This window comes from Megalopta genalis, chromosome 19 (genome assembly GCF_051020955.1).
Source record: "Megalopta genalis isolate 19385.01 chromosome 19, iyMegGena1_principal, whole genome shotgun sequence".
Classification (NCBI taxonomy): domain Eukaryota; kingdom Metazoa; phylum Arthropoda; class Insecta; order Hymenoptera; family Halictidae; genus Megalopta; species Megalopta genalis.
In genome coordinates, this window is record NC_135031.1 from 2,357,357 (window position 1) to 2,383,437 (window position 26,081).

General features: G+C 33.8%; 1 protein-coding gene across 2 annotated transcripts in view; it reads left to right on the plus strand.

The window, feature by feature from the left end:
• Nucleotides 1-26,081, plus strand: part of LOC143260743 (putative G-protein coupled receptor No18) — a 147,262-nt gene that overhangs the window by 22,473 nt on the left and 98,708 nt on the right. Inside the window, exon 1 of one of the 2 annotated variants that reach the window (XM_076527297.1) lies at nucleotides 21,321-21,555. The exons of the other annotated variant lie outside the window; for it this stretch is intronic. The gene's annotated coding sequence lies outside the window, so the exon portion shown is untranslated. Of the gene's footprint in view, nucleotides 1-21,320; nucleotides 21,556-26,081 lie in introns of those variants that run through there. 2 annotated transcript variants of the gene reach the window in all.

The following is a 26,081-nucleotide window of genomic DNA, read 5'->3' on the forward strand; positions in this document are numbered from 1 at the left end:
TGCCGTTTTCGTGGCCATTATCGACCAAACAGCAAGCGCCCGCCAGCGCCACAGTAAACAGTTAACGCGTTTGTTAACGCACTGATAATCGGTCACGAGTTAACTCGTGTTCTTATTCCCAGACATTGTATAATGCTGGTCAACAATGTTAAGAACTTCTATTCTGCGAAAAAGAATCAAATTAATTTAAGGCGACGCTTAGTAATATGGATCACCCGATTTCAAAAGCTTCGTAAAAATGGGAGATTTGTTTCCTTAACACGTTTAGCGCCAACAATCAACTATTAAAATTCCCTCAAAATGAAAGCAATTTAATTAATTACACCGAAACTAGAAAGTTAAAATTTATCACAATGGATTACATTGGAACTCTTTTGCATCCTAGCAACCAACATCCTAGTCAAATTCAGTTTGTTCGAACATGTTACAATGAAAATGAATTTTCAAAATTGGTCAAAAATTAGTGTCACCTATTATGTGACCGACGCGGCGCTCAGTGTGTTAAACGAAATCTGCGTGAAGTGACGATGAAGCTAATGCCTGAAACAGTGTGGAACAAACATACGTTGCGACACATTATAAGCGGATTTTTATAGAAAATAAAAATGTTCTACTTGAATTGTAATGAACAGGGATTACGTAAAAATTGATTTCCCGTTTTAATAATTTGTTGGTTTCCTGGAGAAATGAAAATCGATCCCTATAATATCGACTTGGTATGTGTGACAGTTTTTGTTTAACACGAGAGAAACATTAAGTAGAGCAATTGGCAATTTCAGATGTTGTGTATGAGAGTTTTGGGAGACATGCGTGCTTTAAAATGTGTCACGTGTTGAAGTATGTTTGTAATTTAGAAATTCACCACAACAATTCACCACATTTTATATATTTATTTGAATAATAAATTTTGGCAGAGAATAATATAACAGTACTTTAAGATTCTTCTAATATGTCCACTGGTTTATATTTCACTCAATCATTTTTTTCTAGAAACGCATAAAATCCGCTGTCAGCGTATGATACAAGAATAAAACACTCTTCGATTTATCTTCACTATTTAACTATTTGATTTAGTTTTCAGAAATTTCTACGCAGTATGAAGACGCAAAACATTTCTCTTTCAATAATGCATGCTCAATTGTTGTTACAGTAGAACCTTGTTCCTCCAGTCCTTCGATATCACATGCAATCTGTGCAATCTAACGCAACCTACATGCAGAACGATTTACTGTAGAAATCAATGAGCATGATATCTGACGCTGTCACTAAGTAATTGTGCTATTATCCGAACATTCATGTCACGGATTCATGTTCATCAGGGATAAACGAGGTTACACCGTATAATTGTTTCTTACTCAAATTCGTCACTCTTTTGACAAGTTATTACGTTCTTCCTTACAATATTGTATATATTTTGCAATACGATGCTGGAACGATTCGAATTCATTTTATGATAACATTTTTTAATCTCTCGAGAATTAACCGATTTTCTAGTCATTTCTATTCAGATATTTTTAAGTTACAAGAAAACGTGTGAAATGTCAAATACACAGAATATTTCTGCTTAATTTTTAACCGATTTTATTATTAATATGAAATACATAATATCAAATACACAGAATATTTCTGCCTAATTTTTAACCGATTTTATTTTATTATTAACCGATTTTCTAGTCATTTCTATTCAGATATTTTCAAGTTACAAGAAAACGTGTGAAATATCAAATACACAGAATATTTCTGCTTAATTTTTAATATAAGGAACTTTCTGTTTTATAATTGTTTTTATAAAATAGTTGTACAAAATTTTGAATTGTATAAAGATACGCGGCCTAGTCATAATTTGTTGAACTTTCACGGTAAACATCTGTACATAGTTTTTTATGCGAGAACTTTACGGAGTGCATAATGACAGAGTGTAAATACGAATGCTTCATCCTTTTCTAATCTGCCAAAATTTCAACACTTGCAACCGGTTTTCATCAAATATGTAATTACTATGCAAATCAGCAGTATGTCGATGCTTTTCTTGCCGCGGAACTTCGTTTTTGTGCATCATCATTTAACGGTAAATCACCAACATTTTCGCAACGGCGTATTATTACTGCACCAAAGTACTGCAGAATTTAAATTGCATTAATATTCCACCGTTCTCTACGCATTATGTATTCTCTGGCGTTTGTTCAGTACATTCTAAGAATAATTACGTTGGATTTTCACATCTAGAAGCAGATTTTAGAACACGATAAGCAGATTTTAGTAACGTGGTTCAGCCGTGTTTAATATTTTACCACGATAGAAGACTGTGTGCTAGAAGGGTTTCTTCAACACGGTTACAATGTTATACCAGTAACAATGACTGCACTTTGGTAGAAGGATTTCTTGAAATTCAATGGGGTAACGATGTTATAACGCTGACAATAACTACGTTGTGGTGAAGGATTTCTTGACATTCAAAGAGGTAACGAAGTTATAACACAGACAATAGCGTCATGCGAGATAAGTGTCAACTTGAAACTCTATCTTATTTTTCTTAAAACTGTTTTCCGACCTTGCATTCAGTAAATCTCGCAACTTCTTTATCCGTTTAACATAACCTTTTTAACTACTACACCTATTAAAACTTACGTAACTACTATTAGCGGTCTTACAGACCACTGATGTTTATTGCGTTATCATTGACATAAAAATGGTAAATAAAATATCAAGATCAATTGTTCTTATTTTGCAGATCATTAATGAAGGGATCCAACTTGGATAGTTCGATCGAGTAGAAGCAAGTGTACAATTTTTCTTGTAATTATTTATCATCACAGATAAATAAGTCATTAATGACGGTCTCATAAATTGATAATGGTAGTTAAGGCTTAAAATTGTACCATATTCTTCATAATATATTCAATTATAATATCAATTATAATATATCCACATTCAAATATTCTTCAAAATAAAAATTCCGTAAATTCTTATAAATAAAATTAATTGTACTAGTAGACTTCGCATCTTTATACAAAATAAAATTTTTGTTTGTTAACATTTTGAATAGTTTGAAAATAACCTTTTTTTTAATATGTGTCCTTTTTTTAAATATTTTCATTGTTTAAGATTTTACGTAGTCAATTCCATAATCAGTGTATCAAATTCGCAGTCTAGTGATCATATTTAATAAGAGTTTAAAATTGATTTCTATTCTGAAAGAAAGAAACTTTTGTTTGTAACAAAAGTACTTAACAAACAAAAGCTCTTACGCCACACTGAGGATAATTCATTTTTCTATAAGGTGAAATATAATTTTTAAAATCGTTTGTGTGCTCTTTGGATGATGGATTCAAACTTATAAAATTCTGCTGGATGAGAAATTAAACCACGTTGTACAATTGGAAAACTTTATAATTTTACAGAACGAAGAAAATATGAAAATGAATGCGCAATTTTTCCAATAAAAATGGGGATAAATAAAACGTCAGATTCCCTTATTAAGGGATTCCCTTATTAGGCTTCCCAGGTTAGTTATAAAAATATGTAATGTCTCCGAATTTTTCTAAAGATAATCATTGAACGAAACCTAATTGTTTAGACATAAAAATGTAATTCGCAGCTTCATGTTTCAATTGCTTTTGTAGGTCAAAATATTACGAAATGGCTGAGTTATTCGTTTGTTTCGAAAACTCACTTCCTGGAACATCGATTTCTAGCTACCATTATTGTGAAGGACTGAAATATCTGAAGTGAAAATTTTCGGTTGACTTACCAACAGAAATGTATAATGTAAAACGTAGCGTACAAATTTGCAAAATTTTCAATTATTATAGAAATGGCAGCGGTATGAATTCGAAAACCTTGTTTTACTTGACTTTCCTTTACTGAAAACAAATCAGCTTCCAATGTTTATAAAAAGTTAAGTAATTATGATATCGGAAAATGTCATAAGCTAGACTGCCGAGTACTTTATGCCGAATATTTTCTTCAAATGTGAACAAAATCGAATTCGCAATTATGAGGATCTTATGCTGGCTAGTATGAAAAACAGTTCTGAGAAAAGTCTAACAGGAGTTTCTTTACCATCGAAAGTGCTTATTTAATCCCTTTCTCCGATCATTGCTATAATTTCTTTAAATGTCAGACAGACAGAAAAATTACTATAACACAATGTCCTAAAAACTTGAAACTTTGAGAAAATTAACTCAATTACACGATTAGCGTTTAACTTTCCGGAATAGAAACAACTTGATCAAAAACATCTAAAAAATGTTGAGCTATTCATTTATCTCTAAACTGCAGATTTGGTGCATTTATGACAACATTGAGTAATTACAGTTTAAAGTAGTGCAAAGATTGAAAGAATCTTAAAATGTCAATGTATTATTTTTAATCTATTAAAGCAATTAAATAAATAATGAACTTGTTATTTCATTTCTACCTCTTGGAATTGATGCAGACAATTTTAATTTCGCATAAAAATCCGCAATTCATTCATCACAAATAAACAGAATGAGGATGAAAGTTTTACCGAAGAGTCAAGCTACAAGCATTATCAAGATCTATAAAATATATTTTTTAAATATTCATTATTGGCTCAGATAAAAATTCTAACATCTCAAAAAAGAAAAGTACAAGCTACACCGTCTACTTCTTGAAAAGTTATTCTGTTTTAAAAGTTGTCCGAATATTAATGTGAGTCACTACCCGATCGTTGCTCAGAAGAAGTCCATCGTTTCGGCAGAGGAGAGAGGGAGTTATTCCACTCGTAATCTCCACTCTTCTATGACCTTCCAAAACCCACTTCTATTGGTAAACGAGAAGGTCCCCGCAAACTAATTGACGCGAGGAACAAGGGGGATCGGTCGCCCCCTTCACCTAATCACATCTCTTTTTCAGTGCATAACTTAGCCAATAATAAACAAAAGTCTGGAATCAAAAAAAATTGGAAGAGGCCTTCTGACTCCCGTCGCACGTCTTGCTCGCCCGTGTCGCATAAATAATACACACACCCACACACATCCACACAAAGCACAGGACACGCGTCTGATGTGTTCCTTGCATAAAATGACGACCACAAGGGGGGGGGGCGAGACGGTGATCGAAATCAGGAGGCGTTGTTTGTTTTTAATCGGCCGGATTCGAGTCCCTCGTTTCGTGGAAATTCAGTATTGCGACTAACTTGGGACTAATAGGAAGGGATCATTTCTGCCAATAAGAGAAACACGTTTATCCTATTTTTGCGTTAGAATGAGTGGGGTTGTGGGAATAGATCCTATACTTTTCTCAGCGGACATCTTCTGAACAACGAACAGTATTTCCGTTTCTTGCATATGCGGCAACTTATTTCGTAGAATCTGAGCTCTACAAATTGGTCAGCAGGACGTGGAAAGATAATCGCTGCAAGTTCGTGCAACGTATCCTCGTTAGTAGGATAGAGCGAGCGCCGATAAATAAACTGAAATCGTTATAGATCTTGACCCACGTAAACAGGGTCATCTGACATTTGCCAAAAGTTGGAGCCGAGTCAAATTAAGAAACCGCGAACGTCACAGTTAGTCAAATAAAAGGACCACCGCAGGAAGCCGTCGGGCAGTGTAATATTTCACAGAGTCGAGTGGGGGTCTCGCCGCGTGCTCCAACCATTTAATTATTTCTTGCGGGAGTATTGTGCCAGACAATGCACGCGACACCGACTGAATTGCTATTGCACCTCGGACCCGGACCTCGAGACAAAAGGTAAACCGCTGCCGCGGAAAGTGATATCGAGTTTGGAGCGATCACTCGAGGATTCGTGCTCCTCAAAGAGTAATCCGACGAACCGATCAACCGCTTCTCCAACAGATTTTCTTTCCACGGGAGATCGCTATCAGATTTTGGATTTCACGAAAATTCACTTCGAGACCAGAAGATGGAACGTTCGACACCTCACTTTATTGCTTTTGCACATTTTTTAAAACGGAATAGCTTTTCCAACATTGGATCGAACCGTTTGATCTTTGTTGAGATTGTTAGAGAGACTAGTTCACAAGACGATATCTAAACAAAATTGTGCAAACGTTACGATTGCATAATACGATTGCACGATATGGCAATAGAAATAAAAAAAAAAATGTTTTAGAAATTTGTTTAGGCATTGTCTAGTGAACTGGCTCCATTAACATTTAAACAAAATTCATGTTATTTAGTTCAATTTTTAAAAAGTTGTTTCTTTTTTAAAGGTGTCGAAATATTTTTAAATTATTAACTGTACGAAAAACATTGCCAAAAATGCATATGTTGACGATATCATCGTACATCTGATAGAAAGAGTATTTGAAAACATGGTCAGTCGTTGCTTTGTTCTCCAGTCTGTGTACGAGAATAATTGAAAAGAAATTGAATTTACTAAGAAATTAATCTTAATTGTTACTGTATCAGAAAAAAATATCGTGTATCCATTTTAACTTCTGGTAACTAAATTTGCTATCATCCAGACACGTTTCACATGTAAATAGCTCAAGACGATCCGTATGCAACTAACTATTTGGTGTGAGAATTGGTATGGATTTAATTCGGCGTTGTAATTAACAATAAGTAAATGTTCTATGATCCGAAGTTCGTGTTTTGCTGAATAATTATTCAATTTCAACTATATAAATTGATGTAATAATATCCAAAAGATGTACATTCAGAGCAGATTTTTAATTGCATAGTTTGGCAGAGTGGTCACTTCTTTGATGCTCGTAAATATTTATTTCTTAACTTCATAAAAAGATAATGTTATTTGTCCATGACGGACGTAGGAGACAACGAGTTTATAGTTAATTGTTGTTAAGACCTCAAAAAGTGAAGATATACGTATTTTTACATATCAACTTCTGTCTTTTCATATTGTACGATTACGCGTTACATTAAATTCATTTACATGGGAAACCTCTACTACGCTTCATCCCGAAACCTTATCACAAAGTAATTGTGCAGTTCGTTTGATAGCGCTCTGATAAATATCTCTTATCTTTCGAGTCAGTGAAGTATGATAGTGAAAGGATCATACACCGCGAAAGATAATGTTGAAATTTGCTTCCGAAAGAGAAATAGAACCAACTGGAAAAGCGACAGCAACTAATGAATGCTAATAAGGGTGGAGAGCAAGAAATTAGGGAGGATACCATGAAATTCATATGCTAAATATTTAACGAAGGAGAAAATTTTTATCAAATACTGGAGCCTTTGAAATATTTATGTATAGAAGATTTTCTATGCATTAATGAATTAAGAAACTTCAGCCGAAAAAATATACGTATGGTTTCTAATGTTGTCGTGGGATTTTATAAACTTCCATTTTAGGATCAATAAAAGAAACCATGTACACGGTTATGTCAAGGATAACCTTTTTCTATCTTTATTTATTATTAAGATTATTTAATATATTCGTAGATATAACATTTATTTATGAAAGAAAAGAAATTTTATCGAAAAGCTAGTGAGAAATTTCCATAAAGCTACACATATTTCAAGTAAATTACATTAAGACTAACACAAATTTATTCTCTATTTCGTAATCAATATTTAATATAATTATCTTTTTTCGAATAATATCGAAAATTCGATTAGCTTGTGCTTCGATAAATAAAACCACGCTTCGTTCACAGCAGTCCATAATTCAGAAACAGAATTATATTGTCTGCTATATGCTTTTCTTAAAATTACTTAAAATTGCCAAACAAAATTACTTTTTTTAAAATTACTAAAGATTTTCAATGGGATTTAAATCTGGCGAACAAGTCGACCATGTCAGAATCCTAGTATCTTTATCGACTAACTTCTGCTTTGATTGTGTCAATGCATGAACTGTGGCGTCATCATGCTGAAACATGAAGTTGTCAACCTCAATTTCTTGGTAACAAAACCATCCCCAACAGCTCCGTGTTTGTGCCGATTTATATTATGATTAATTCAACAGGTTGATGTTTCTTTAGTAGCTCTGAATGCAGCCCAAATTATCAACGAACCACTACCGTAGTTACGACTTATTGCAACGTTGGTCTCTTTTATTAAATTAGTATGAATATAATGCTTATATAAGTAGTAATTTATATAAGAGAGAGTAACGATTTATAAGTAACAATTTATATAAATCGTGCCAGTACAAACTGATTTAAATCTCACCAAAATATCAGGTGGCTTTATGGAAATTTCGGGAACTGTTCTGTCGTTATATACATAGGTACACTTTCGTCCTCGAAATAAGCATAGAGAGAAACTCGTCTCAAGGATAAAGTCGTCCCGGATAAACACAGGCCCGGAAACGCTTTGTCTCCGTGATGCAAACACTTTTTCCACGTTTCCTTCGTTAAGTCGCCCCAAGATTAATTTCTTTCCGCGACTTATGCGCATGAATTTGATCAGACGAATCGACAATACGATTCCGGTGAATTTTCGCCGTAGAAACGGGAATATTGCAAACGATAGCTTCGAGATGTCCTGCCAATTTTCAACGTAAACAGACAGCACCGTCTACGTCTCGGGAACTTTTGGAAGCCAGCTTGGACCATATCCAGACCTAAACGAATCCAGCGTTCGCCACGAAACGAGCACACTTGCACACTGCACAGCCTGTGTATCCATGTTTCCAATAGATGACTGTCAAAACATCGTCGTCTTTAAAGATTCCGCAGAATCAAAGTATGTAATTCGGTTAACCCCTTGCGCTGCGATTTCTTTCGCAGCTACGTTGATTAGCACTTATTCGTCCTTAATTATCCCTTTCCAATCGGAGCCATTTTAACTTTAAATCCAACATAATAGTATTTATAATAATAATAGTATTTATAATAGTATTTTAAATGGAAAATAGTAGATATATATTCTAGCTTATATCATGCACGTATTTTTGAAAATAGTACATTTTATTTGTTCGAAAGAATGTACTTTTAAAAATAAAATATTTTATTCGTTGTATTTTATTTGAAAAACACTGAAAATATTTGTGTCATAGTTCAGAATATTTTATTTATACAATTTATCATCATCGAATAAAATATTTTTATTTCACTAAATCATAGTGTAAAATACAATTATTTCGGTGATCTAAAAACAATCAAAGTACTTCTCTTTTACGCTTTCGTTTTACGGTATCGAGACATGAAAATCTGCAGGCAAATGCACAGCAAATATGGACGTAAATTTGAATTATCCACTAGAGGGACAAAGCAACAATGATCCACTTATGGATTAATAATTGCGTACTCCGTTTGACAGGATCGGTTGAAACATTTATCGAGACAATTTCAATGGAACTCCTTCTCGTTGGTTATTAATTCAGAATCAGGAAGCTTATTAATCAATGGGCATTATGCAGAATTCATGCGATACTAGTAAGCCACGAAGTTCGACAAAGAATCTCATAATTAGAGGAAAAAAGATCGATTACACTATTATCTGAAACGACACCCGTCATTTTGCCTGACAATTAGGATATTTAAAAAGATATAGATCTCTTTTAATAGCAACCTTTTCTTTGACAATGCCAACCCGTAACAATAGAAACTCTTTTCTTTCCCTGCTCGTTTGCTCGCGCTAAATTAGCGGGTTTCTGACGAAAAAATTGGGAAACTGTCGATTGACGGTATCTATAAGCTGCTATTGACACCTGTGCGCACACGGTATCGATTCAACATTCAACATTCGGTTCTCGACCGATCAGTAGCTGGCTCTCTGTTGTTTCCTTGCTGCTGTCGTTGTCTCGGAGAATTAATAGGCAAACGAGTGTCTCGGTATCGAATATCTCGCTAAAGCGCAAGCTGTTGGCTCGCCGTTTGGCAACGGTATGCTTAGCGTGCCCGATTAGTGTTTTGCGAAAACGATTAGTCGACAAGAATTTACGGACATCGCGTATTTTAGCGTCTCAGCTATCGGAACGGAGTTATTAATTTCTGTGATATCAATTTACCTTAGCTTGGCGACAAAGGGTGGCAGAAATGAGTAAGTGAAATGTAAAACAGTAGAAGATTTCAAAGAATTTAACAGTACCGATATATTATCGTCGACTGATTAAAATGATTAATCCTTTCAGTGTTTAGTCCGTATGTGATAGAGTCATATTGTTTAATTTGTGGTATTACCATTTAATTTGTGATCCACCATGATCTTTATATGATTTATAATACTATGATTATAGTGTAACTATAAGTATTCCGATCTAAATAGTATTTATATGTATAAGACGAATATAATATAAAGTCATGAAAATAATGTAAGAAGAAGATATTTCTTCTGTTATACTTTTACGTTTTAGCCAGTGCTAAACGGATTAAAGAAAAATACAAATATTTATTCCGTACCACTGGTTTGTATCTGATACAGAAATGTTGCATTTTGCATTAAAAACATAACTATTCTATAATAGTTACAAAAAAATACATTTTTTACGAGGTTCATAGGGTCTTTCATATAAAGGAAACATTTTCTGCATCGATTCCAAAGATGATGGAAAATCAGAGACATATAAATCTATAACTTAAACTTATAATCAAAATTCATTATAATTAGATTTTATAGAAAAATCGGTTATAATTAATTTTATTCAACAATTTAAAATTAATTACAATTTAATTTTGTATTAAAAATCTATTATGATTCAAAATATCTATTTTAACTTTTATTAGAAATGTAATAAAACTTTAATCTTCAAAAACCTATTATATCTTAAATTTATCACAAAAAAATCGTTACAATTAAATTTCATATAAATATGTACTATAATTAATTTCACTCCTATCTTTCACCCTTAACATAAAAGTATTATTTTGAAGTTTTTACTATTTTGGGCTTCATCTGTTTATTTACGAAAATACATAAAATAACAAAGCTTGGTGATTTCTCCTTATCGACTCCGGTAGAAAATACGAATAGAAATTGATAATTGATAGACAATAGAAAAAAGTAGTATGGTCCGCCAATACGTACGCGAAGTTTTTCCGTGGTACGCGATTAAATGAGCCCTAGAGACACTTTAATCAAATTAGGTTAATCGGAAATGTTGGAAGGTAGAAGCATAATATCGTAAGGTGAAACGAGAGTTCCGGGTCGACCGAATAAATTCTTCGGTTACATTGCTGAAGACAACGTGCCGGTGTACGAAAGAGGTTCTCGACAGTTAATTCGTGAATTCCGAAGGGCTACAGTGCTGCAAGTAACGCGATCGCATATTTTTCTTCGCAGTACAAAGCCGTCGTAACGTAATTCGAATAAAGTGCACATAAAGTCGAGTTATTCCTCGTTTCTTTCGCGGCGTAGTCGAGTGTTCGCGCGGGGAGCTGTCAGAGATATTCGAAAATTTCGCAGACGGCGTTGAATCGAACCGGTGTAAATATAACGGAAGCACTGGGAATAACAATTGGATCAAGTAAAAACGACTCTTTATCGATCGCGGTATGCCAATAGAGTGCTCCGGAGACTGACATCGGCAAAGCCGCGAAAATTTCTTGCCGGGAAGAAAAGAAGCTTCGTGACCTGTTTCGGGGAAAGCAAAAGGCCTGTGTGCGATTTCACGATAGCCTGCCGGACTAAGTGCCATAAATACCTAGCTGTTTCCCTTGAAATCGTTCGCGAAACTTTAAACGCGGTTCCAAGGCACACAGTTTCGCAAACTTGTCCCACATTTTATTCTAAGACAGGCTCGATCGACACGGACTTCTAAATGTACACTTATATACAAAAAAGGATGCTTTTCGTTTGTCCTCTCCACTTTAATATCCTCACATTCCTTTTAGTATCCGTTCGATATCGATTAATATTAACGGTTACAATTATGTACTTGTATTGTCTTATCCGTGTCATCGATTTGAATTATTATTATTATTATCGTAACTTTATTGTTGCAGTGTTTAACCAGTTAGCTGTTGCAAACTCTTTGAACAATGTGTAAGTTGCTTTAATTATGTTGTATATATGTTTGATTTTCTTCATATTCTCTACAGCTCTTAATAAAGAATGTCAAAGTATATGTATTCTTCTTCTAAAAAAAATGCTAAACAAAGTTCTTTAGTTCAGAACAGTGCTCGGAATGCTTCGGAACGCAACATTAGGTTTCGCTTCCTGACTACCGCCGTAGTGTCTCGCTCTCCGCGTTGCTTTCATTGGCTTACCGCCGCAGCGTCTCGCTTCTCGCGTTGCTTCAATCGGCTCGAGAGAGCGAGGCGTTGCGGCGGCACTCAGGAGGCGGAGCCTAATGTTGCGTCCCGAAGCTTTTCGAGCACTAGTTTAGAACGTCGAATGTTGACTTTCATTTTTCAATACTGATCCTATATTGTATAGACAATTCTTATTATTTTATAAGGAATAATTCTGGAGTTCTATAAAAACATGATTGAATTAATATTAAATTTACAGACACGATTCTCGAATACGTAATTATTAACCAGTTGACTGTCACTCGTCAGTATAGAATGCAAAGCGTAGTAATAGTAGGACCAAAAGACACGTCGAAAAATCGAATATAGTTACGGATATCTCGTGAGAGGAAGAGAGAGAGAGAGAGAGAGAGAGAGAACGAAACTCGGGTCACATTACTATGAATACATTGTAATGCTAAAATAAAAATAATGACTTAACTTTTTTATTTCTAATTTTTTGCCACGATTCGATGGTTATTCTGAGGTCACATGCCACGATTCGAAGACAATTCGAAGACTACGTATCTATTACCTACCACGTACCTTGTAGCTCGACGGTTTTTCTTACCTGACTCAAACCCAAACAGATCATTTTGTGTTGTCTTCCGGGAATTCGAGTCAAAGGAGCCCCTGCGCGTGTCACATCATACGCTTGACTGACTGCGACGAACCTTCGCATCGGCGTAGCGAGAACATCGATAAATTGCATAGGCGTAGCAATAGCATCACGACATTCATGGCACAGCAAAATTGTGACACTCGTGGAGGAATTACTGTATTGTTATTTCTTCATGACTCGTCAAAGATAGTTAATTGGTTAATAAATACGTGTTGGAAAATGGTGTCTATATATAAGCGTAGCAATTATTAGACGTCTATAAATAAGCGTAGCAATAGCATCACGACACTCATGGCACAGAAAAATTGTGACACTCGTGGAGAAATTATTGTATTGTTATGTCTTCATGACGAGTATATTCGTCAAAGATAGCTAATTGATTAATAAATACGTGTTGGAAAATGGTGTCTATATATAGGCGTAGCAATTATTAGGCGTCTATAAATAAGCGTAGCAATAGCATCACGACACTCATGGCACAGCAAAATTGTGACACTCGTGGAGAAATTACTGTAATGTTATTTCTTCATGACGAGTACACTCGTCAAGGTAGCTAATTGGTTAATAAATACGTGTTCGAAAATGGTGTCCGTAAAATTAAGATAATTCAATCGTACATTTAGACAAAGAAAACGTATATGAAAAAAATCGCTTGGTTTAGAACTTCAGAATTATTTCTTATGAAACAATAAGAATTTTCTATACAACTTTATTTTAGTAGAACATTATAATAACAAAAATATAGGACTTCCATTGGAAACTGAAAGAGAAAAATATGGGTCAATATTCAATGTTCTAATCTAAAGAAGTTTGCCTTCGCACATTTCTCTCTTATCTGCAAAAGTAACGAAGACATTAAAGTGGACAAAACAATTGGAATATTCTATACGCGCACTTGTTATCCATCGTCGTAGTTAAAATCCGAACTATGTAAACACTTTTTCAACAAGCAAAACGTAAGAATTCACAGATTCAAGAAACTCTTTGAACAACTTTTTTGCGACTTGAAATACCATAAACTCGGAGATTGCCTTCTCTCGGCAGAGTCCATAAAAGTTGCTTTACGATTGTCTTGCTCTCTGATACAGATAAATGTCCTCTGCATTGTTTTAAATAATTCAGATTTAAAGTTGATTTCGTATTTTGTTTAATTTTAGACAACTGTATGTGGAGTGAAATGACCGCTTCTTAAATAATCGTTCTATTCTTTTCAAATTGATTACGAGTAAGAGACAATTTAGCATGGACGATAAAACACGAATTAACTGTTACTTAATAATTGGAGAACATTCATTTTCTGCATTTTAGCCAAAAATTATATTTCACACTTCAGTAATTTAGATATGGTTATTCAAATTAAAATTATATTTATTACACATGTTTATGTTTTTATTTTTTCTCCAATATGCAATTTCATATGTTTTTCGTTTTGGGGTGGATTTTAGCAGATTACCTGGCATTACTGGGTCTGAGTTTGAATATTACGCTAAAACCAATGTATAAAAATTGCTATTATTTTTAGTTTTTGTTCACTTTTTCTTATCCTAAAATTGTACTTGTAACTGTCAAATTCGTCGAGTTGCAAATACATCGTGCATAAGCACGTGACTTGTGTCTAAAACACGATCGGATACATTTTCCTTGAAGAAACTAACAGAAACAATAAATTTGTGATTTCACTGCACATATCGCTATAAAAGTTCATACATTTTGCCAGCGATCAAAAGACGGCTCACGGTAGATAATGGTAGAACAAAACGAACAGAAAAAAAAACGAAAGGAGGTGAAGAGAGATACTGGGTGCGTAGACAATTCTATTTCTTTATGAAACACGCTCCATTTCTTTCTACAAATGTTCAGTGTCCGATTCTATTTCGTTTCTCAAAGCCTTAATGTCTCTTTACATCTATTATTGCTGTTCATGTACGTTTCTACCTTCGTTCAACTTAAAAATGGAAAACGATAAAAAGTGGGTTAGAATTACTGAATTGTACAAGGGAGGACTGAATAACGCCGACATCGTTACGGCTACCGGATACGGAAAAAAAGATAAAAAAAGAGGACGGTAAAAAAGAATTAAAATTATGATTATTCAAGATAGAAGATCTCCCATCAATGATTCATGTCGATGTATCAACTAAAACCGGAGTTGTGATCGTTCAATTACATAATTCAAGCTTTGCAGTCAATTCAATTGCTAAATATTTTAGTCAGGTGTTTAGTTCAAATACAATGCAATTGAAATACAGTTCAGGATTTTGAAAAAGTAACATATATTTTTGTATTTTTCTATTGTATACTCATTTCTTGTCTCTTCTGCGTATTTTTTCTGTATTATTACCTATTCATTAATAGGTAATAATAATATATATATAATAATAATAATAAATAATAATAATAAATAATAAATAATAATAAATAATAATAAATAATAATAATAGGTAATAATAATATATTAATAATACAGAAGAAATACGCAGAAGTAATAAATCTATTACTTTTGAATTCGTAATTTTAATTCGATTATATCGCAATTTATATCGTACATTCAATTACTTAGTTTTTTTCTTTCGCAATTGTACTTCAATTACAATTACAAATTACATTTGCAATTTAATTGTATGGAGATCTAAATTACGATTTAATTCAGTTCCTTTGTAATTATAATTCCTTGAATCCTCTGATTAAATAATCAGAGTCGCTCCGAAATCGTAACGTGTTTGCGGCCTCTCCGGTCGTTAACCTTTGGTTCCTACGTGTATGCCTAAATACAGTAAATTCTCTCGAATTGGCCTACAGCTTGTAAACAAAAATGGGCGATTTAGGAAGAGGAAGTATAATTATCCGAGCCTTGCGACTCGTTTTTATGGTTGTTAACAATTGGTAACTACAAAAACGAGCCGCATGTTTCGAATAATCGTATCTCTTCTTCTTAAATTGTCCATTTTTGTGTAGAAGCTAAGGGTCAATTAGGGAGAATTTACTGTATAGTAAACTGTATAATTAATACTGTAATAATACTTTAATATTAATGTATAATTAAGACAATAAGTAATACTGTATAATTTACAAAATTTTGTCCGCACCATGTAGATATTGAAAAATAATGTAGCTATATACAGATTATAGAAAAAGTAGTGCAGTAAGTTGAGAAAGAGCAAAAGTATTGAATTTAAACATTTTGCTCGAGGTTTAAGAAACGGTCATTTGACCGCTTTAATAGGTTTAGTGTTAAATCACGATCATACATACTGCAAATCCGTGTCATTTAGTTTTCGTGTAATAAAATCCGAAGAATGACCTAGTTTTCGTCTGATTTGATGTGAGGTTACGGATAAGTGCATTCCACATATGTATATGTAAACCAAAGATCGTGGAGAACTCTCGTAATATCGAAGTGACATGATTTAGCGTGTTATACGCGCGAGTGTATCGAGCGTGCATCTTCGGCTCATAATTTCGAAAACGTTTGGCAAACTTTTATAAGCTGCCGAGACAGTAGGCAGTGGATTTGCACTTTTACGTTCTCGACTTACATTCAAACTTTAAATTGTGTTCGACAACTACTCCTGCAGAATTTGATTAGCCGTCGACCGAATAAGTGCGCTGCTTTCCTTTAATAATGCATTAAAGTATGGAAATGTGTCACGGCGTGCATTATCGGACATGATTTCGCATAAATTTCAAGGAACTTAATATCCGCGGGATATTCGTTGTTTAACAACTTGTAAACTATCGTGCCGCCGACAGATTGCGGACACGAATGTAAATCCACATTTCCCGCGGACTTATCAACAATGCGGCGTACGAGGAAATTGTTTATTTTCCGCCGGTAAAAATTTGTATCGTGGCAAACCGACGTTTCGACTATCATTACTAAAATTTCGCCGTATTTCGTGCACCAACGCGTACCATGATCGGTGTGAAACTGAAACGTGAACGACAACAGCTGTTGCGGAAACTTCGTTTCGTTTTTGGATAGGTTCTCCGTCCATAAATTGGCCATTTTACAATATGTTATTGTTTTTTGGGGGGGAAGGAGTATTCTAATGTAAATTGCATTTTTGTTTAACTTTCTCTAGGATCTTTTTGCGAAGAAATTTACTTGTGAATGTTTCAATACATTTAAACAATTTTTAATCGATTGAAACTAATGCAACGGTATTTTTACAGCCCTTTAATACTTCTACTATTTTGTATTTGATCTACTCATTCCTCTTATAAATTCATAAAATTTGCAGTTTAGTGATCGGTAGACCGCGAATTTTGTGCAATTATGGCAAAATTAGGTTGTTTCAATTTAAAATAGCGTAAAAATTGAAAGCATTTAAACATGTCAATGTATTCTTTTTAATCTACTAAGATAATTGAAGGAAAAATAAAATTGCTACTTTGTTTCTATTCCTCGCGAATGCAGATCATTTTTATGTCGCATAAAAATCCGCAGTTTAGCGAACAGTTTGCGTTACCTTTCCAAAATAACGTAACTACATTTGCGAAGACGTTGCATCATTTTTACAACGTGCCTTTTGCAATCTGAGAAATTCATGTCAGGAAACATGAAGACTTAGTTTTGAACTCTAGCATTACACGAATTGTAGATTTCCGCGTTCTCCGTTCCAAATGAAATTCAGTACGTCAAGAACGAAAGTTCTATTACCTGGACATTCTCCCGGACATTTGCGTCACGAACAAATAGTAGATTCTCACATTCTTTTGCTTGAACGAATGAGAGTCAGCATGAGAAAAGCGAATTACTACTACAACTACCATTGTCTGAAAGTTCTCTTGGGGAAGTTACGTCGCTCTATTACTTACGGTGGCTCGAGCGCATGGTTTTGAAGGGCGCGGGTGTGACGTAGTGATCGTTGGGTTTTTTCGGGATATTTTCCAACGCGACGTCGCGCCGTATCCTTCACGGCGATTAACGTATCGTGAAACCGTACACAGTGCGAGGAGCTAGATTTATGGGCTTGTTTTTCCCGAACCAGGGAATCCTTATGCTCCGCCCTGACGGTGCATGCGTGTGGAATTTCTGCATCTTGCCTACAGACGTTGTCGGTTAGATAAAACGTCCCATATCCTCCGTTATCTTTTCCCGCGTCCCATTCTTCTATTGGTTTTTCGATAAACAAGCCTGCGATCTTTCGGGACCTTATGAACGCATCATGCATCCTCGGCTTTGGATTGCTTTCTCGATTTCTATCTCGTTCCAGTTTCACGCGTGACCAATGTACACGCACGCCGTGGAGAAATTTTGAATATTTCGTGAGGCAATTTTAAATATCTTTAGGATTAATTTTGAATGTTTTGAGAGGTAATTGAAAAATGATTGTCGAGAATAAATGATTGATATTACAGTCGTTGTTTCGAGAAAAAAATGACAACGTTACAGAGCGCGTGGCATTTATCTAATAGGATAATTATCCGAATCCTTCTTAGTCGAATTTTTTATTCGAATAACGATTCTATATATTTATTTAAATATTTTTCCTTTTCTCTATCAGTATTATTAAAATTGATTATTTTACGTATGAATTTGTGTACAAATAAATTCTTATTCGAATAAAATCTTATTCGATTGGATTTTTATTCGTATAACTTGTTATCTACATAAATTTACATTCGATTGGATATTTATTCGATAGTGTCGAATAAAATTTTATTCGTTAATCTTTATGTCTTAAAATTAGTATTGTAAATTTAAGATTTTGATTTTGAGGAGCTATAAAATTATAAATTTTTATCTGCAGAAAATTGACTTAGAATTTGTGTTTTACAGTTGTTTTGTTTATATATATATATAGACTTTAGTTTTACTTCAATAAGTTAAAAGGAGATTTGTTTATTGGATATGAAATTGAATTGAGGTTGTTAAATTTTGATACTTTTAGTATTAATATTAGTGTCAGCATTAGTTAGTATTAGTACTAGTATTAGTATTAGTATTTTTGTTGGTCCGGAATAAAATGTTGCCGAAGTTTGCAACGTTATGGCCAATCCATCGAAACGAGACAATCGATGTAAACCAATGCACGTGCTCTATGCAAGTCTATTAAATAATATGAGTCTATTAAAATAGCATGGCATGTGACAAGACAGAAACATAGTATCCAATTTCAAGCAGTTTTGCAAGAGAGATATGGTTACCCTTCCCCTCATCATTGAATGATGTTGAATGTGTCTTTAGTGCTGTAAATAACTTGTTAACGAAAAAAAAGAAGTTCACTGGATATCGCAAATCATGGAGATTTGAGAACGAAATTGACTACAAATAAGTATCTCGAATGAAGACGTTTCGCAGCGCACATAGAGTTCAAGAGTTTGCTAGATCGAATAGTTTTTGCGAGGTTCGTATACAACACAAGATGCAAAAAATATGTGAGAGCATGGCAAACGTTTGCGATCACGTGTTTCTGTTTCACGTAACAAGAATACGAAAGGAAGCTCGTGCTGCTTGCGAGACGACCTGATACATATTGATCGAACGGTCGCTGCCACACGTTGTAGAATGCCAAAACGGCAATGGTACCTTCATCCGATTCCACGGGTTAGCATTTTCCTTTGTTTCGTAGAATGCCAAGGATTATGGACTCGTAAGAGGGCTGCTTCGAGCCAGCAGTGGCGGAGAAGGAGTGTTAATCGGAAGGTAAGAGTCGCTCTGATGTCTTGAAAAGCTGCCGTAGCATATTGGAAGGAACTTTCCGAGAAGGTCGTGCATATACAGGCTGGCTAAAAAGCTGCACCCCGACTTGTTTGTGCAATAACAAAATCCGTCTCCATCTTGTCATCCCGTCACCCATCGTTTCGACTTTGCAGCAGCAATTTCCATCCGGGACTCGATCGCGTTCCATTCAACTTTCCACTCTGAAAAAAAATATACCAGCTAATTATACAGTAGCGTACGCCTTAAATCGTAACTTTTAATCATTGATTTTCGGCGCTCTCTCTTTCTTCGCAGACCCTTCTCGAACTCCTCGAGTTATAAAGTTTGAGGCAGAGTTTCCTTCAAAAAATCGCAACCCGAACTCTACTACGGATATCGTCTTGAAACGAACGGCATTTTGTTCGCAGAACTTTGAAGTTTAATTGCAAAATACTGCACACGGCATCGGGACTTTGGAAACCTTGCAAATTAATTCTTCCCGATCCCGCGCGGTAATACCTTTCCCAAAGAGTTGGCTAAAATACAATTTTCGAAGTACATGGCAGCAGAGAGCTGATACAGTACACATATTGCATACATTTCAGTGCATCGAATGCCTTTTGAAATTTTCAAATATCGTGCATGGTTACCGAAGATATATAGTTACTCACAATATTGAGCGTACACCTTTTAAAACGCAATAACTTTTTTTAAACTGAACTAAATGACTTGAATTTTTTTTTTTTTGATGATAGGGAAATTAGTTATTGCATTTTAAAAGGTGTGCGCTCAATTTTGTGAGTAACTGTAGACTGTCAAAGTTGACATCTTTAATCTGTCAAACTAAAGTTTATTCTTAACCGCCTAATCGCACAAGTAACGTGGAATCCTCGTCCTAAATGTTTTGTAAAAAGCAATAAAAGCTAAATTTAAATTTATTCACAAATTGTTTTATTTTCTTTTTGTTTTTATACCCCTTTCAGTCTAACTCTTGAGACGCGTCTGCATAATCAATAAAACTCGACCGCGGTCAGAGTATTAAAGATTTATAGAACATCTTAAAAACCACTTGCAGAACACTTTACCATTGAAAAATTGTTTTTTTTTCTTTTTGTTTTTTTATCCCTTTTAGTCTAACTCTTGAGACGCGTCTGCGTAATCAATAAAACTCGACCGCGGTCAGAGTATTAAAGATTTGTAAAACATCTTAAAAACCACTTGCAGAACACTTTACCATTGAAAAATATGTTATAAACATGAATTTTGCACGTAATCGACACAAAATATTTTTATATTAAAAGTCTTACGTTTCTCTTCTCAAAATATCTTATATCCTAAATCATTATGTCATATTATAATACACGGCGTCCAGGCCGAAGCACGCCATCTAAATATCTCCCTTAGCTTTAATGATGCGACAGCCCTTCATAACTTATTTTCCGTCAAGTGATTTTGTTAAGGTCGTCAGTATTTTTTATGAAGGAAACCTATAGTTCTATCTGTGACAGCTTTTAGCGAACGAAAAATATGTAAAGAATTTTGTAAAATTTAAATAATTGATAAAAAAATTAAATTAAATTGTAATAATTTAATTAAATTCAATGTTAGAATTTTCATATGGCAACGCATACCTGTCACTTGTATACATATCGATACGTTTAGTGTTATGCAGGATTAAGAAGGTCGTGGCATAGTTGCAGAGTGCTCGGTCGAAAATTGTCTCTGTCTAGAGGCGTACTGTATCGACGAAAGCGACAGTGATATTGAATTCTCGGTGGATTTCCGTTACGACGTTATCTTGCTCTTAGAAATACGTGACTTCTAAGGAATTGGCAAACGATAGTACACTAATGCTACGTGCCTCTGGGAAACGGACGTTGTATCTAGTTGCTTCGGTGCTTTGGCGACAGCACAAGCCCCCCGAAGGTTATTCCGTTTCTCCTTAGAAACCCGCGTCGATGCCTCGGCCGTGCGCGAAATCGTGTTGATTCGAGGCCGGTTATGGCTACATTTCGTAACTACATTATATGTGAATCCGTAAATCAACACACTTTTTAATCGTTTCTCGGAACAAACTGGAATGGCTGGCTCACACAAAGCGCGTAATGACACTCGAGAGAGACGCCAATTACACAAACTTTTGAAAATAAAAGGTAATAGTCTTTATACGGGCTCTTTTTGAGAGAGGTTGATAATTAACTCTGTACACACATAGAAGCCAATTAAAAAACACAGATTGAGTGGTGGAGCATCTGCCCAGAAAATTGGCAGATTTTCCTGTTGTGGTCCTGTGAACTTTTCAATGTCAGTTTTTCAACATGTTTCAATCTTTCACGTAGAAAACGGTGAGATCTTTCTCGTGGTATTTATTATTAATTTTCCTATTATTAACGATCATTTAAAATCTTAATTTACGACTATCGAGATTGTAAATCTGTATTTATGAGGAATTCATTCAATTTCGTTACTTCGGACAAATGTTAGAATAAAAATCGTCAAGAAATCCGAATAAATATATTATTAATAAACGTACATTTTCAGAGTAATATAAAATAATTGCCTGTAGTGCTTCGTAAACCTAGCGTTAAAGTGACAATGAGAGCGAAGGAACCTTTGTGAATGCTGCGTCGGGAACGATCCTTAATAGCGACTTCAATAATGTGAGGGTCCATTTTATTTATTTCTCTTACCTACGTTGGGTAAATGAAAATTAGAAATTTTATCTACAGGTTAAAATTGCTTGATAAGTTTTTAGATGTCAATAACTAACAACAGTCTTTCTAGTTCCTAGATTGAATTTTTCAAAACAATTTCAATTGTTGACCAAAAAGATATCTCGTTCGAAGTGTCGTTTTAAAACTTTCTTTTCAAATTGCTATTAACCAGAAAATTGTCTTCTATTCTTTTGTTTATTGTAGTATAATGAATAATTTAGTTGGGAATGACAGAATGAAATCGCTTCGTTAATCTTTTTAGATTCTACAAATCCTGAATGTTCACCTTAGGAATTCATTTTTGAAGATGAACATTTTGGTCGATCACGTATGGTCGGTGACAAATTCATAGGTTAAGCATTAAATTAGGAAACCGTCGATCAGTCTTCGCAATCTTTTTTCCTAATAGGTAACTGAAAATCAATTTTTCTTTGAACTGAAGCGATATAATAAATGCTCGTCTGCATCATTAGATTACAACAGTGTAATGACCTTTTGAAGGAAATTTTTAATGTAAATTGTAGATGTTAGTTAAATACGATAAAATCAGAATATGCATAAAATGACGCACGCTCTTGTCCGTTTAGCAAATATAAAATAATATATTGCGTATCGATATCGGGAAATTATGAAACGATTTCAGTAGCATGGCAGAGTATACACAATAATTTTTCATATTGCAGACGATGAATATCAAACCCGAATCATTTAAATTGCGTATATTTAATACATTTATGACATCTCTGGTGTTTATAGATTATTCAGTATATAAGAGTATCGAATTTAATCTATAAAGATCCGCAATTTACGTATCAGTGAATATATTAAATTTTATACAAGTCGCCTAATTATTCTCAATGCTGTAAAATGTCAAGATTATGTTTGTATGTACAAAGAATTATGTATGAAAGGAACGTTGTCAAATTAATAATTATGAATATTAATAAAGATAAAATTACGTAGAGAACTAAAGATGATAATTCAGTGGTTTTAAGTGGGACACTTTTTATATAAATAGTTATAGTTACAGTAATACTTTTTATCAGAGGTATAGTATATTTAACATAGGAACAACCAAGCAATAATAACAAACGTGACAAAGTTGCAATTAATTAGAATCCATTTAACGTTTTACCATCGAATCAACTTGGTAATTTCAATAGTTGTGAAATAGAAGAGTATCACTGATTTTAACCAGGGTTCGAGAAACTTCCGGAACTTTTTTATAAACTACGGTGGAATTTATTGCGCGTTGAAGTTTAAAAAAAAGTTCTCATATTTAAAATTCCAATCGGAAGGTACTGAAGATATAAAAGAATTCTTGAGATTAACAGTTAAAAGTATTGGCTGGAGTTGAGTTAATAAAATTTTTGAATAAAAGTTTCCCACAACAGGAATAGACACATCTTTGATCAGTATAAAAAAAGTTACCAAACATTCCAACAATTGCCAAGTATGATTTAATCGATAAGATTTCAACAATATTAACTGATTATTGCGGCTACAAAACCGAAAACTATGATAAATAAATGTGGCATATAATAATTTGTTGTTTTATTTACTTCATAAGGACTTTTTTAATAAACGTTCCGAAAGAATTTGTCCCTATAGAACTTTTAATGTACACATTCTAAAATATCAATCTCACGAGAACATTTATTAAAAAAGTTCCCATAAGGTAAGAACTCTTTCCGTAAAAATTCCACAGGAAAAAGTTATCATAACTGAGATATCTGTTTATTTCGAATCATGATTTTAACTCGTTCAATATAGTCAGAGCTGTGTCAATTCAATTACGCAATTTAATTCCATTGTATTTCAATTACGTAGTAATTTAATTATGTTGTAATTCAATTACATAATTCAAATCTTTCATCAAACTGTGACCGAGCTATAAAGTAATTGAATTACTCCGTTATTATAATTCCTTCAGTAATTCAATTGTAATTCTGCACAACTCTGGATATATGTAGTCCTCTTCGTGTTAAGATCCAAGTTGGTATAGCAGTAGCTAAAGCGTTAATTGGTCAGTCGAGCTCGAGCGCGTTCAGACACCGAATTCCGCGTGCGCTTACTTCGATTCGGTATTCATACGGAAACACATGACTTATGCATGCCGTGAACAGCGTATAATATAGCGCCGTAGTAAATATTCGAATCTCCTCCAGCTGACATCGTTCTCATACAAACTAATAAGAATTACGACGCGCGCCCTAGGAAATCGTAATCGTAATCGTCGGTACACGATTCTTGAACGCGAGTTACGTTTCCGTGGTATTTATCGCAATGTCCTCTTTACGCCTGGAATCAACGCTGGTCCTCGATACTATTCGTCGCGGCCGTATTGCAAATTATGCCGCATCACTGACGTCGGCAACAAAATTCTAATAATATTTCCGGCAAACGGACCAAAAAATTGCTTATCCTTCTATTATCGTGACTTCATAGGGTAAGTGTATCAATCACTGTGCCGTTACAACAATTTTATTTATATTTAAAAACCACGTTATTAAATTAAAGATACAGAATTTTTTAAATCAAATTTGATGTTTTCATAACCGAATAAAAACTTGAACTTCTGAACACCTATATAAAATGCACAAACTATTTTTAAAAATTTCTGGTACTGGTTTAATGTATTTTTGCCTTGATTTTACTTTCAAACAAAAAAATAAGCTATTCATAAAATCAACTGGATTCAGTTTTCATGGCATTTTCGATGCGTGCGTTGATTACTGAGCCATCTCATCGAAAACTACGTGTTAATCTAACCTACCTTTCTTGGTCTATGAAATATGTGTATGCTATACGTAATTATCTTTCCTTCTTTGAATAATATCGTAAGTATTGAAACATTTGTAATAAATTGTGCTAAATAATTTAATTGGAAATATTTCATAAATTTTATAAGTTTTATTATCGGAATATTTACCTAAAACTGATCACAGTAATTAGACCAGTGTACAGGAATTGACACACAGTAACTAGATCTGTGTATAGAAATTAACAGCCAGTAACTAGGAAAAGCTTAGCAACTGATACACAGTGATTAACTTCTCATCTTTTTAAGAGCAGAGTGACTTTTTCAAAACGTGTTTTTGTATATTTTGTTAAATATTTTGTGCGCTTTATATGTTTCAGTTATGAGAAAAATCGTATTTATATAAAAGGCATCAACGCGTAATTGAAAAAGTTTAAGAAATACGATATAGGTAAAACAATCTAAATGTTTAACTTGTTGAAAACTTCGGCCGTCATTTTAATTGGCACAGTAATTGACACACTTACCCTATTTAGGCTGTCAGGCTTTTATTTAGAACAATGGTCGTCTCTCAAGTGTCCCAAACCCATTCGACGATAGGAAGAAATGTTAACTCTTGTCCTTATTGTCTTTTCTACAATTGCAATCGTTCGAATTATAATAGTGTAGATATGCCATGCATATGATATAAAAAAAAGACTAAAAGACGATGCTATTTGTACTTCGTATTTTTACAGAACAGTCCATTTTTTATTTATAATCACGAATCGGATATTTAAGATATTTTTTAAGATATAATTTAAGATATAATATTTTTTTTATTTTAGATATAATATTGCAAATAATTAATATTTAAGATATAATATTGCAAACACGTACTTAATAATAAAGTACATGTTTGCAATATTATATCTTAAATTATTATGGAACTAAATAGTAAAAAATATATATTAAAAGATTTTACAATAATTAATCTTTCTTTTCCGTATTATCTTTTTTACCGTAATTTGTATTTCATTTTCAGCAATGTGATCTTGTATTTAGATGTAATACTCGCGCGAAAATTGAAAAAATAAAAAGATATATTCAAAATGAGAATTTTTTAAAATACAATAAATATGTATTCAGAATTATAGTGAAATTTTGAAAGTGTCGTTATAAAATGTTGTCCCATTCATGAATTTAGCAAGTAAATTGAAAATCT